The sequence below is a fragment of the Cygnus olor genome, chromosome 1 (assembly GCF_009769625.2).
Source record: "Cygnus olor isolate bCygOlo1 chromosome 1, bCygOlo1.pri.v2, whole genome shotgun sequence".
NCBI classification, from domain to species: Eukaryota; Metazoa; Chordata; class Aves; order Anseriformes; family Anatidae; genus Cygnus; species Cygnus olor.
In genome coordinates, this window is record NC_049169.1 from 6,128,631 (window position 1) to 6,141,938 (window position 13,308).

The following is a 13,308-nucleotide window of genomic DNA, read 5'->3' on the forward strand; positions in this document are numbered from 1 at the left end:
AAGTGTTAATCCTAGGAGAATACTTTGCCTTTAGAGGATACACACAGTGTCCACATATGAGATCCAGCACACTGAATTCTGTTCCTGCACGGCCCAAAATTAGCTCTGAGCAGCATCGGCTTACTATAACAGTGCTGATTGCCAGATCATTGCTTGTGTCTTTTGAAGAATCAAAAAATAACATCTCTGCTGAAGAGGCTGTTTCCTCAAGCTTACTTTAGATTTGTTTTTACTTCTACTATTAATTTATTTTCTGCATTTCATTTAAAGTGGCATTTACAGGTCAGGGAGCATTAGAAAGGTTCCATTTGGAAAAAAATAAAAACAAAACAACAACAACAAAACAACAACAGCAAACATCTCTCTGCCTTTGTTTATTGAGCACTTTCCCAAAGATTTACATTCTTCACATCTGCTGACTTGCCGTTATAGTTTTGATCTTGCATGCAAATTGATACAGCAAGACAAACATTCTCCCAATGGCTGGAGTGAGAGAGCTTATTAACAGCTCTGTTGTTTTTTTGTTTTGTTTTGCTTTTTGTTTTTCCAAAAGAATACTAAAACAACCTTTATTTTTATGATGTCACAACTAGTGGTGAGTTTGACATTATCACATTAACTGCTAATGTATAAATGCAAAACTAATGTACTAGAATTAAAACACTGTATAATGACCTTCCCTTGGTTCAGCCATTAAAAAGACATTAATTCCCTTTCTTGCAAGTTGAACCTGATGCAATTTATTCATCAATAACCAGTTTATGTGTTTTTGGATGAATATCTGTGTTTATGTTCTGGAAAATTATTCTGACTTTGTCTTTTGCAAAGTAAAAGGCATCGGCACCTCGGGCACACTTATGCAGCCTTTATTTTGTTCAGAAGAGCAGTAGCCAGACCAAGGAAGCGGAGTGTCCCTCATTCTAGCTTGTATTCAAGTACTTGTGCTGGCCAGCTTTATCCAGTGTTGTGTGGTTCAACATACCCATTTGTAAAATTAGTATATTACCCATCTCACATGCAAATTGAGACTTAATTAACAGATGTTTGTAACTGCTTTCACATCCTCCTAAGAACCACGCTACGTGAGTGCAAAGCGGTTGTTGCTGGGAGATGAGAACAACGCTGGAGCAAAGGCTTTATTGGAGATGGGAAGGGTTTTAGGTAGGGTTTTCTGGTGCTTTTTATTTTTTTAGTTACTTCGGTACTTTTAAAAAACTCTTTGTTTTGGGCATAAGATGGCAAAAAGCTTTCTCCCATATAATAGTTTCTGCATCTCACCTCCCCTTCTTCACCCCCCATGCACCAACGTTTTAAAGCCTTAAAAAGAAGCTTGGAGCTGAACAAAAAGACTGCTAGAACAGCAAGAGGCATGTCGCAGCACACTTGAAGACAGCAGCTGTCAGGACACAGGAGCTGAAAATGCAACCAGTACACAGGCTACAGGAAAACTTGGCCTTGGGCATTTTGCTTTCACTTCCCTAGTTGTAACCCTTCGCATCCTGCAAACGATTTTTAAAGTCGAGGGAGCACAAAGGGAAGAGAAAATCCTTCGTGAATTGTTTCTGAGAATTGAAAACAGAAAAGCGACTAGTAAATAGCTGTGTGGGTCATGGGTGTGACGTACAGGCAGTACCGCTTTTAGACAGCTTGGCTTTTATCTGATTGTGAGCCCCACGTTTCCTCATACGGGAACTGCTGCCGACCCAATTTTAATCAGTTGCAATTTTGCCTTTACATCTAAATTAGAATAACTTGGATTGAACAGGAAATGAAATGAAGTGTCTGATCAAAAGTGTTTCTGTAATGTGGTAAATCTCTTGCTTTAGTTTCCTGGAGCATCTCCAGTCTGATACTCCTCATTTTACCCAAATGTTGCTGGAGATATAACTCGAATGTATTTTACATCAGTCTCCTAATCGCAAAGTTGAATAAACAGTTCATGAATCATATAGGGAAGTCTCCCCAAAGACTTCTCTCTTTAAAATGTGTAAGTACAAGTATTACTGAGGAAACTGACGCTGAGTGGGAACTTTCACTTCCATTGTCTCAAATCCACCTTGACTTGGGAGCAACCAAAAATACTCCTTCCCGATGGCTGGGCAGTGGCCTACATGAAAGGAGCTGGTGGTATCAGTTACTGCAAGTAAGCAGATACATATTTGGCACATGCCTCAGCAGGGACCAATATACCTCCCGGCCACGCCGAGGTACGTTAGCAGGACAGCACTTGATTTGTGGCTAAAATCTGATCTGCGACCCAGCAAAGTTTCTCCCCAGTGAGCTGTTGCTCCCACACTTTCCACCTGTACTAAATCCAGTTGAAACGAAAACAACTGTCTACGAGCTTCTGCTAACATCTGTTTCCATGCTTGTTGTCTGAAACAAAGGCTAATTACCACAGCTCCTTTCTTCAATATTTTCTTCTGCCTTCGCCAGTTGTCTACAGTCTTGATATCTAGAGCATAAATGCCAAGGCTGAAACGTGCATTCAATTAGAAGATGACTCTTGACTGACCTACATAACAGTTCATTCATGAGATAATGTGACCTGCAGTCATAGAGATAAAAGTCAGTTGATTGAGCTGGGCTGGCTGTGTACACTGCAAGCTCTCCAGTGATTGAGGAATCAGCTAAAATTAGACCTACGCTCTACGTTATCGAGAGCCTTTCAGATCCGACTCTGTTTCGGTAATATTTCTTTTATGAGATGGGCGTATAATTTGTCACATTGTAATCCTTTAATGCTTAACTTTATTAGCATGAAGTACTTGGGTATCAAATAAAATGAGCAATTAAGTGATTTATATTTAAGGTCTGCTCTCAGTTCAGGGCTTAGGTAGGCAGCCTCCCATGAAGAAGGGAGATGGAGCACAGCATTTACCACTTCCTTTCGGAGAGCTACAAAATGGTGCTTTCATAGCTGAACCTCCTTGTGCATGTCAATCCCAACCGACTGTTACAGTGCCACAAGTTCATGTCTGTATTTATATTAAGGGTTATTGTCTGTCTGTAGTGAACAACAGGATGTTTTTTCCCCAGTTTTTGCCTGTTAGATTTACAGAAGGGTGAGCTCGCTGCAGAAAAAAAGTTCGCCAACAAACGAATGGTTTACGCGTAATGATTAGGCGACGCTTTTTGTATTACTAAGCCACAAAGGAAGCTCAGATAAAGGTTGTAGGTCTGACAGAAACCTTCACGAGCATGCTCGTAAAGTAAGACGGTTCAAGAGAGGGTGCAGCTGTCTCTTCCAGACCGAAGGACTGCGAGGTATTTCAATAATTTTCTTATCCTATCCATCGGATTGTCTTAAAGATCCATTAACAGAATAATGTGAAATTATCTGTTGTCCTCAGGGGCAGAAGTTCCTCTTTGTTTTTTTTTCCCCTCTGTAAGTGAGCTGGGAGAAGCCTGCGCTCTGTCACACCGAGCCCTCAGTTCCTCTCAGATGAAGGCACTTCAGGGCTGCCGGGCGCATGTTGTAGGAAGGAAGAGGGGACATTTTGTACAGGAGACCGTGTGCTCTTACAAAGCCGGTTAGAGCATAACACTACAGTTTTTTAAGGTTTTCTCTATTGTCTCCTGTGTATTTTTACACTTGCCTTTAAAAAACACGTGCCCATTACGGGCCATTTTCTTTCCTTCTCTTCAATGTGCTTTTGTTTGGTTTTTAACTTCATACTGCCACCATTCTGATCCTCTCTCGGGGTAGGTAAAATTAATCAAAAAGCAGAAGAACATGCTGTCTGTCCGTCCTTCAGGAGGATTGCTGAGAATCTTTTGTGAGTTGGTTTCTTTGTTTTGGATGCTTTTTGCTTTAAATGGTATAACAAAAAAATAAGGAAGTGACTACATGGACAAGAGTAAAAAGGCTTTTAATTTAAATTTTCGCTTTGCACATCCTGCAGTGCTTTTGTATGATCTAGTTCTTTCTGCTACATACGTGTGGTTTGGCTTTGATTAGTAAAGAAATCATTGGGTAGGCTGGCAGAGGAGACTTGATTTTTGTCCCTTATTTTTGCAGGAGTTTTGGTGGTTGAGGCATACCACTCGATGTAAGATGAGGCTGAAATTGCACAGGGCCCAATTAGTGTCCGTTACCTTTGCTGTTTGCACTTGATTGGTTGAAGAGTCAGAGGTTTAATTAAGCAGAAATGGGGAAGTAGAGTTAATGTTCATTATAACTAAAATCAAAACAGCTGTTTACCTTGCCAAAGCCTTGCGAGCTAACGTCTACAAATCTTACCCTAAGGAACACCATCCCTGTAAAACATGCCTTTCCTGCTATCCTCTGTTATCATTTTACATACTCATTTTCACAACATTTCCTAATCAGATTAATTAACACATTAGGGTATAATTCTTATTGTCTACAGAAATTACTTCAATTAAAACTATTAACATATTATCATGATTGTTGTATTATTACATCTCGCTTTGTTACTACTCAAAAACTACCCTAGCAAACCCAAATGTTTGAAATTAGCATAAAATTGTCATGTCTACAGTTTTCATCTTAACTGGGGGATAAGGTAATGTTAAACTTTTTTAATAATCTGTATTTCTGTGCTCGGGTTCCTGCTATGAGAACAGACGAGAGGGACTGTCCCACATGATGAGGCTAAAAAGAGTTTGTCTTGATTAGGTTCTGCCATGCCCAACAAGAACATGACCACTGTGCAGGGACATAGGAAAGCATCAAAAGCACAGAGGAGCACAAGACAGTAATGCATATAAATTGGATGTATTCATGCTGAAAATTAGTAAGGGTTTTTTTAGGGGGAAGGGGGGAATGCGAGTTCTTGAAATGGCTGTCTAGTGGGAGGAGTGAAAGCAAAAGGCATAATGTTGAACTTCATTACTCTCAAAATTTTCTTACAGGCTAGGTGAAATGTGCCATCTGTGTAAAAACGAGAAAAGTATTGTTAATGTAATTGGAATCTTAACACTGTAATCAAAGAATTATAACTAGTCTAGATCTACTTATTGAGAGACAAGAAAGAATACCATTACAGGGGAATAAAGCTTCAATGCTGATACATTTAAAATTGATATACACACGTTTCCAAGTATCTGCTCCTCTCTGGGGTGTTCTGTTCACCCTTCCCCCTTGGGTAGGGGACTTAATTTTTGGAGGTGGGCAGCAGTTATAGCAGGTGGTCAGGGTTTCTGCTTCCTCCATCCCATGAGCAGCATGATGCTGGTGTCAATGGTTTCTTCTTCCTCAATCCAGGCTCTACTTCAGGCTGGTTTTATTTTCTTCTTTTGTGTTTTTACAACTTGCACTCTTCTTTGGATTGCAACACCTCATTAGCCCTGAATACAGTATGTATGCAATGCCTTCCGTACTTTTTCTTTCTGCAGGCTTGCATTTCTTCAGCTAACTGTGGGTGATTTTTTATAGCCCTGAGGTCCTGGGTGTCACTCTGTGCCCACCTGATACTAGCCTGTGCCTCTGCTCCTCTGTACTGTGTCATGTCACCTCTTCTGAGGCTGTTACACCATGTCTGTGCTCCTCTTTACCGTGTCATTATTCTGGCATCGTAAATATTTCATACTATACCGAGTGACTACTTGTTACTACTGTCTGTATAAAAGTTGCAGTGAACCCATAGGATTATGTGGAGATAAGCAAAAGTAAAGTAAATTAGGCACTAACCACCTGGTCATTAAGGAAAACCGCTGCTACAGCTAACGCAGCTAAAGCAAAGCTCGAGGCTGGGCTACACAAGTGCAGACAAGCCTGGCGTGCCTCAGTTCCAAGGCTGTGCAGGCTCAGCACAAAGCCTGTGGCAATACAGTGTTTACTGAGCTACAGGCCTTGAACGTGATGAATGAGATCATTATTTGGGTTTATCCGTACTGGCCAGGGACCAATCTTGGTGACGCAGGATGTCCTATCTGGTCTTCGGTTCCTATCAACACCTTAAACAGCTGAAACAGGAAAGGAACGCTTCACCTTTACACAACAGTTGTATATTGGCTTACTTTTAGCAGACAGGTTGAACAGAAAACAAGAAAGTTGATCTAACTGAGGTAAATAATTGCTGCCATTCTTCTAAGCCATATGCATTCTATTTGTCTCCATGATATTGCTGTGAAAAAGCTGTTATCCTCCTTTACAGATAGATAGTATTTATCTACCGTTGCCCTAGGATGCCTTTGTAGCCAATGGAGAGACATTGCTACCTCCATTTTAGTCCACCTGAAGTCTGAATTGCCCCCTAAATTGATTATTTCTCTTCACAGACTAAATAGGAAATCCTGGACACACAGATTTAATAAATCTGAGCCAAAGAGATTAGAGATTTGTCTACAGCAGATGAGTTTCAGAGCTCTTGCTTTCACAGCTGTTACCGGTAACTAGCTTAGCTTAAATTTGTTTCATGTATGGTCTATACAGGCAACCGACGTCATTTAGACCGTACTGTTATTATACCCCAAATGAAGCATGTCCACAGGAAGTCTATGGCTGAGCATGGAATTCGATTCTCATATTTCAGATGAGAAGATAATGCCCTAATCAGTTCTTGTCCATGTAATGCGATGTCACTGGCACTACTAAATTCTTTTCAATTTGGCTATCACTCCAAACTGTTAAACCATCTGCTGGTGGCAGCCGAAAAGATGACAATGTAATAAATTACTAGAAAAAGTTAAGATGCCTAACATCTGCTCTCCACCAAGCTTGAGCATCTTCCCCATATCGATGTTCTGTCATTTCATGACACAGTCAGAGAAGATGCCTGCTCTGAAGATCTTACATGTTGCCTGCGTTCCAGGCATCCCTCCTCTTTTGCAAATTTTTGGCTGAAATGGGCAATAACAATGGAAAAGGGAGAAGGCAGAGGGAGAAAAACAAATAGTTTCTTAAAATACGTTTAAAAAGTTCCTGGCCTAGGTAACAGTTTGTATCTACTCAGTCTTCATTATGATTGATGAAGAAATATTTAATGACGGCAAGGAGGATTTTGCAAGACAGAAATAGAAACTGCTGTCTCTTCAGAGCTGCATGACTGTGTGTCCTGGAATTATGTGCTGCATAATATTTTAATCAAATAATAGTTTGCTTAGTAGTGTGGACCACACTAGTAGTGCAAACAATACGTAAAAATATTCTAGATAAGATTATGCAGCTCTGAAGGTAATGGTAGGCAGACACTGTTGAGAAAATATACACATAATATTTACTTAAAACATTCCTGGAGCCTCCTTTGGTGTTATTAGTCTGTCATGAAAATCTACAAACACACACTTATCAAAAACTTACGGCAAAACACAAGGCATTTAGTGAAGTCAAATACAGAGTGGTAGATGCCATAGCAGAACACAGTTAATGGTTGAGCAGTGACTTAACTTACATTCAAGAGCAAACGTAATTAAAGCGGAAAAAGTCCTGAACCAAACGTAGGAGATGTGTCCTGCCTGGAATGCAAAGACGAGTCTGGATCCCATCCTACTGCTCCTGTCTCCTGAAGCAAAATTGTAGGAGGGAGAAGCTCAGAGCAAAATCCAGCTAAAGAAGCGTAGTGAACTACCACAGTGTGGGTTGGTAATGTTCTCCTCGTTACCGTGATATGAACCTGCACAAAATGCTGTGCTCTAAGAGAAAAGACTGGTGGCCTGGAAGGCTCGTGAAGGTTGGTATGGCAGTAATTTGGGGGATTTTCCTCACATTAGGTAAGCAACATCAGGTGATTCCTTGCTTCCTTTTCTGTTTGTTCTAATCTAAAAAATCTCTCCCCTCCTCTTTTATGATTTATCCACATATAACAATTGATTTTTTCTAAGTTCCTAACTGCTCTCCCATAAGCTGCTAGGGCCATGAGGATGGGAGAGGGATGAGCACTCGGTGCACATCCCTCCGTAGCAGACCTCTCGTGATTTTAAGCCAGTTCAGTGAAATTCCTCTGGGGCAGAATCTACTTCCTTATACTGAGCAGAAGGATGATCCTTGTAAGTAAATAGGAAATAATGTAATTTAGTTACAATTATTTAATAAAAGAATGCAAACAAATAATGTAAACACTTAAATACTACAGTAGCTATCGCTGTATAGAAAACCAGCTGGGTTTGATCCTGGTGATATCCAACTGGAATGTATTCCTACGAGTTCTGTGCCACCACAGATCTCTCATCTATCCATCCATGAAAATATGTTCTTGCAGGTCTAGAATTAGAAAATGTTTTCCTCTGGTTTTTCCCTTTAGCAGTAGTGTGCAACTTTTGCTCTGCTACTTCTTCTTACCATTTTCTACCTTGTTAGCAGACCTGTGGGTCTGCTGGTTTGTGTTTCCTGAGTCCAGCAAGTCACCAAGCTATATTTTAGATTGTGATTTCGGCAAACACCAGCTGAGACATGGTGGCAGTAGAAATCGGGAGCCAGTAGGCTGGCAGTGAGAATGTAAAGATATAGAGAGCACCACAGGCTGTGGTTAACCTGGGATTCCTGCCATCAGTGGTGAAGTGTTACTGCGCCAGCCTGGAGGAATGCTGGGGGAGTTGCTCAGATGACTTGGTGCATTTTGTATGGACCAGTGCTATCTGGAAAAGGTGGGAGGGTGAAAGCCCCTATACAGACCTGACTGATGCATCAAACCTGATGGGCTACAAATGCAGAGAATGAAGTCGAACCCGCAGCTGTCACTGTCATCCCTTCGTAGTGGCCAGCTGTGACTGCTTGGTTTTAAAGGGCTGCTAGTTTTCATACAGAATCACTGAATTGTAGGGGTTGGAAGGGACCTCCAGAGATCATCGGGTCCAACCCCCCTGCCAAAGCAGGTTCCCTAGAGCAGGTTGCCCAGGTAGGCGTCCAGATGGGCCTTGAATATCTCCAGAGAAGGAGACTCCACAACCTCCCTGGGCAGCCTGTCCCAGTGCTCCGTCACCCTCACTGTGAAGAAGTTCTTTCGCATGTTGGGGCAGAACTTCCTGTGCTCTATCTTGTGGCCATTGCCCCTTGTCCTGTCCCCACAAACCGCTGAAAAGAGGTTGGCCAAATCCCTCTGTCTCCCACACTTCAGGTATTTGCACACGTTGGGAAGATCCCCCCTCAGTCTTCTCTTCTCAAGGCAGAACAGACCCAGGTCTCTCAGCCTTTCCTCATAGGGAAGATGCTCTAGGCCCAGTATCATCTTTGTGGCTCTCCGCTGGACTCTTTCCAGGAGATCCCTGTCTTTTTGTACCGGGGAGCCCAGAACTGGACACAGTACTCCAGGTGAGAGTAAAGAGTCCTTTCCTTTTTAAAGGTATTCGTGGTAGCATATCTTTTAGAAGAGGGCGTGAGGCTGGTGTATTTGGCAGACAGCGACGTCAGTATGTACATCTACTACACAGGAGAGGTGATGTTTCTAATCACGCTGAGGCAGAACAGACCTCCCAAGACAAGCGGGGTGAGGTTTCTGAACAACTTAAAGGATTTTCTTCAGAACAGTCATTAATCAGTCATTAGAAAGTGATTGCAAATGCCATTACTTTCTGTCCATCTCTAGTGTTTCTCGAGTGTGCCCCTGAAAGCCAGGCACCAGTCTGCAGGTTGAGCAGTAATTTGAATGCAACAAATTGTACCTGCAAAGCACAGATGTTGAAAGCTGAAAATCTGAAGGTGCCGTATGTTTCCTGTAATTGAAAGCAGGTGCCCTGAAGGAAGCAGAGATTCTGTTTCACTTTATGAAGTATCTAGTTGGCAGAGCTGGCAAAAAAAATACCCTCTAAAGCTTCATTCACTAGGACTGGATAAAGCGGATTAAAGCTGTTGTTTTCCGGTAGCTCTAAGGGGCTCCAACAAAGGATTGAGGTCCTATTGTGTTGGGCACCATAGACAAAAGGAATAAAGTCCCTATCTGCAGAGTTCAGACTGCTGAATAAATTGAACTGCATGTGTTTAAAGGATGGGATGAGGGGGAAGAGTGTGATAACCCTGCTTTATGCAGCACTGAAAGCTGGGACCAGCATTTCCAGCACTTTGGGCCTATTCCACCTCGCCCCAGGACAGATGCTCTGTCTCAGGTGTGCTGAAGTGGATGCACGGTGAAGTTGTCCCAATTCTGAGTACTTCTGTCATTATTTCAGAGGTTGCTTGATGTGATAGGCTAGCTATCAGCTGCAGTCTTTTGCCTTGGTCATTGCATACAAAGATCCCACGCCTAAAAATGAATAAATGCTATGCAAGTTTCTCTTTCCAAGGATGACCCTTTGGGAAGCTGCCTGTGATCTGGAGCCTGCAGGATGATGAAGGGTAGAGAACTGCCTGGTGTGTCCAAACTGCAGCTCCGTCTGCAGATTTCACAAGGCTTTAGAGAGGGCTTTTATAGTTTTAAATCCATGCCTCAGTTTACCGATGGACGGAGGTAAAAGCCCTGAGAGTCCTCCACAGACTGTTGAGTTGATGTTTGTGGGTTTTGTTGTACTTCTAAGACAAGTAAGAAATGTTATTACTCTGCTGAATTCAAGCTGAGCACAGCCTGTGGGTGTAGGTTGTGTTTTACTTAAGCCAAAAAGAAGGAAAAAAAAAAAAAGGAGAGAAAAAAAAAGACAGGAAAGCACCCCAAACCATCAAAATTTATTACTGCTTCCAGCCAATTTCGTAGTGCTTCTGGTTTGAGAAGCCAGAATAATTTCCGCTTGCAGTCTGCACTTCAGTAGCTGTAGCAAGTGCAGATAGAGGAAACAACTACAACTTTGATCAAAATATTTTTCAGCTCTTTCTCTAACGAAACAGCCAGAGCCTGGCACGGTGTCGTTGTGCAGTTATTTCATCTCCCCAGAAAAACCTGTGTCAGGTTCTGAAAGTGCTGACTGACCTGTGTGCACCGGGCTCAAAGCTCTCGCTCTGAATCTTCAGCCACCCTTTAAGGCTCTGCCACACTTTTACAGTGTTCTTTTTCTCTTTGGATTGTCCACTTTTTTTTTTTTCTTTTTTTTTTGTTCCTTTGGTAGTAGGCAGACATTTTCTAGGAATTTTTCTTCTTTGCCTCTCAAGCCACCTGAAAGAAAGAAGAAACGTCTTTTGTCCACATGGTGACAGAGATCATAAATTTTGCTGGGAAAATTGAGAATTATGTTTACTGCCTTTAACTAATGGGCAAGATCAGATAAAATTTGTTCCTCCAACAACTGAAACAAAAGACATGATTTCCAATAGTTGTTTGTTTTTTTTTTTTTGACAATCTTATTTAACTGACTTAATATGGGATCTCAGTCCTAGCCATGATTTTAAAAACTAGGGATTTAATGTGTACTAAAATGACTGTCCCACCGTTTCTCTCTGTATAGCTTCCTATACATAAAAGGTCAAAAATGTCAGTCAGACCATACCATTTGGCATGAAGATGAATATAGAAGCTAAAGAGGATTTAAAAAATACATGATCTGGCATTTGAAACAGGGGACTGGGCGACGAGTCCTGATTTTATTCCTTTATCTGCCAGTGACCTAGCACTTTGTCTCTTACGGGGTGTATTTACAGATTTTATAGTCATTTTGTCGCAGAGTGTGTCAGTGGAGAAAGTCCTGCAAGGACAAAGTCAGATTTTCAGCAGGTGGAAGAACTGTCTGGGTGATGCCACCACTCTTCCCAGTGGCATCTGTGTGCATCAAGGGCAGAAAATAGGGTTAGTGCTCTCCATGCTTCACGGACCCTGAAAGAGGAGTCTGTTGACCCTAAAATCCTCTAATGTCAAAGGAAAGGAAGGCGTCCTTGGCAGGGCAGTCTGGTTTCCTTTTTCTCTTCATTGACTGTAGAAGGAAGGGAGGGTGGCTGGGTTACTAATGGGACACTTGCTGAGGTCTAGGTGAAATCAGTCTGAGCTTTACTGCCTCAATTTTTCTGTCCGTGAAACGTAGGTGATGTCACACAGAGGAATTGTGGTCTTACTACTGTGTTCAAAATGCCTGGAGAAAAAAGGCAAAGTCAAAAGAGAAAGCAGTATCCTGAGCGGTGTAGTGTTTGCTCTAAAAAGTGCAATGTACAGCCTGAAAGTAGGGCACAAACAAATACCTAAACATACACAGCATGGAAGTGGAGCACAAAAAAATAAATGAGTACTAGATGTCTTATGAAATATGTTTCTCTGTGAAATAATGCTTTTAGGTAATGTTCTTAGGCATGCCTGGAAAGTAGTTAAATAATTCCAGTTTGTCTTGGATATATCCATTTTAATATATGCAGAAAAGGTAAGGAGACCTTTATTTAGGATGTGACTATTTGCTAGCAACTGGGCTCTGTGCATAGTCCCTCTGCATCTGTTGGCTCTCTGTTCTCTGGTTTTATCTGCTTGCTTTTGCTTTTTGCATTAAACTGTAATATATATATATATATATATATGTATATATGTATACGACTTCGTTAAGCACTGTGAAACAGTAAGCAGATATCAGCAGTTAGCCAGCCTGCAGAATTGACCATCAGTTGTTCTTATAAACATTATAACAGATGACAAATTTCCGAACTTCAGAGCTTAGTATGAAAAGAAGCCTGTTTGAATAACCCATGAACATAACATGAATAATCTTCATGTCAGCTATTTGTCTTTTTCTGGAATTGCACAAAACTCCCTTCTGACAAGTGCAGACTTTCTACGCTTTCAGTGCCATGTGTTTTACATTTTCCTTTGTCCATCTTGCCAGCTGTGCAGCCCCATCATTGGGTATGAATTGTAGGGAAAGTATTAAAGTAGTCAAAAAGATGGAGGCTGTCACGGTGATTAGGTTTTGGGGAAATCTCATTGAGAAAATCCAAAAAATATTTCTTTTTAATGCTGTTGACTCATGTGGCTTGGAGAAGATTTGTAATTTTGAGGTATTCACTGATAGTTTTTGGATTTTGAAGCACATCATTATATCAGTTGTCTTGTGGTGTCTGACCATTTTACCAGGTTTTTAAGGTGCTGAAAAGGTGGAGTTGAGCCTTTGAAATTAAACTGGCAAACAGCTGCATGTTATTAACTTTTCTTCCAGGTTTTTTATAATTTAGACTCCATATTTGGATGGGAAGTAGTTCCCAACTACACATTTAACATTCACTCGTGGAGTTTTTCTTTGTCTGCAATAACTTCCCTTACAGAAGCAGAACTAAAAGGTCTGCAAATGGTTGACTTCAGTGGTGCTCACTCAGATCCTGCACTGAACTTGTAGAGGACTTTAGGGGTCTGTTAAGTGTTCTGTCCACTGCTATGGCGTGTTCTGGATGACTTCTGCTTTACACTTGTTTATTTGATTGTACATCCTACAGAGTGGAGAGTGCTACTGTGTAGGAACTTTTCAAATGCATATTACCTTGTCTTTATGGTCTTTACTGTGCATATTTAATAT

The 13,308-nt window shown here is 41.3% G+C and overlaps 1 protein-coding gene across 21 annotated transcripts in view; it reads left to right on the forward strand.

Moving 5' to 3' along the window:
- The window catches only part of CELF2 (CUGBP Elav-like family member 2), a 455,245-nt gene that overhangs the window by 247,744 nt on the left and 194,193 nt on the right, over positions 1-13,308 (forward strand). For 3 of the 21 annotated variants that reach the window (XM_040547006.1, XM_040547017.1, XM_040547027.1), the window contains exon 1: positions 3,214-3,267. The exons of 16 other annotated variants lie outside the window; for them this stretch is intronic. The gene's annotated coding sequence lies outside the window, so the exon portion shown is untranslated. Of the gene's footprint in view, positions 1-2,937; positions 3,268-13,308 lie in introns of those variants that run through there. 2 more of the 21 variants (XM_040546966.1, XM_040546995.1) reach the window with 1 other exon arrangement.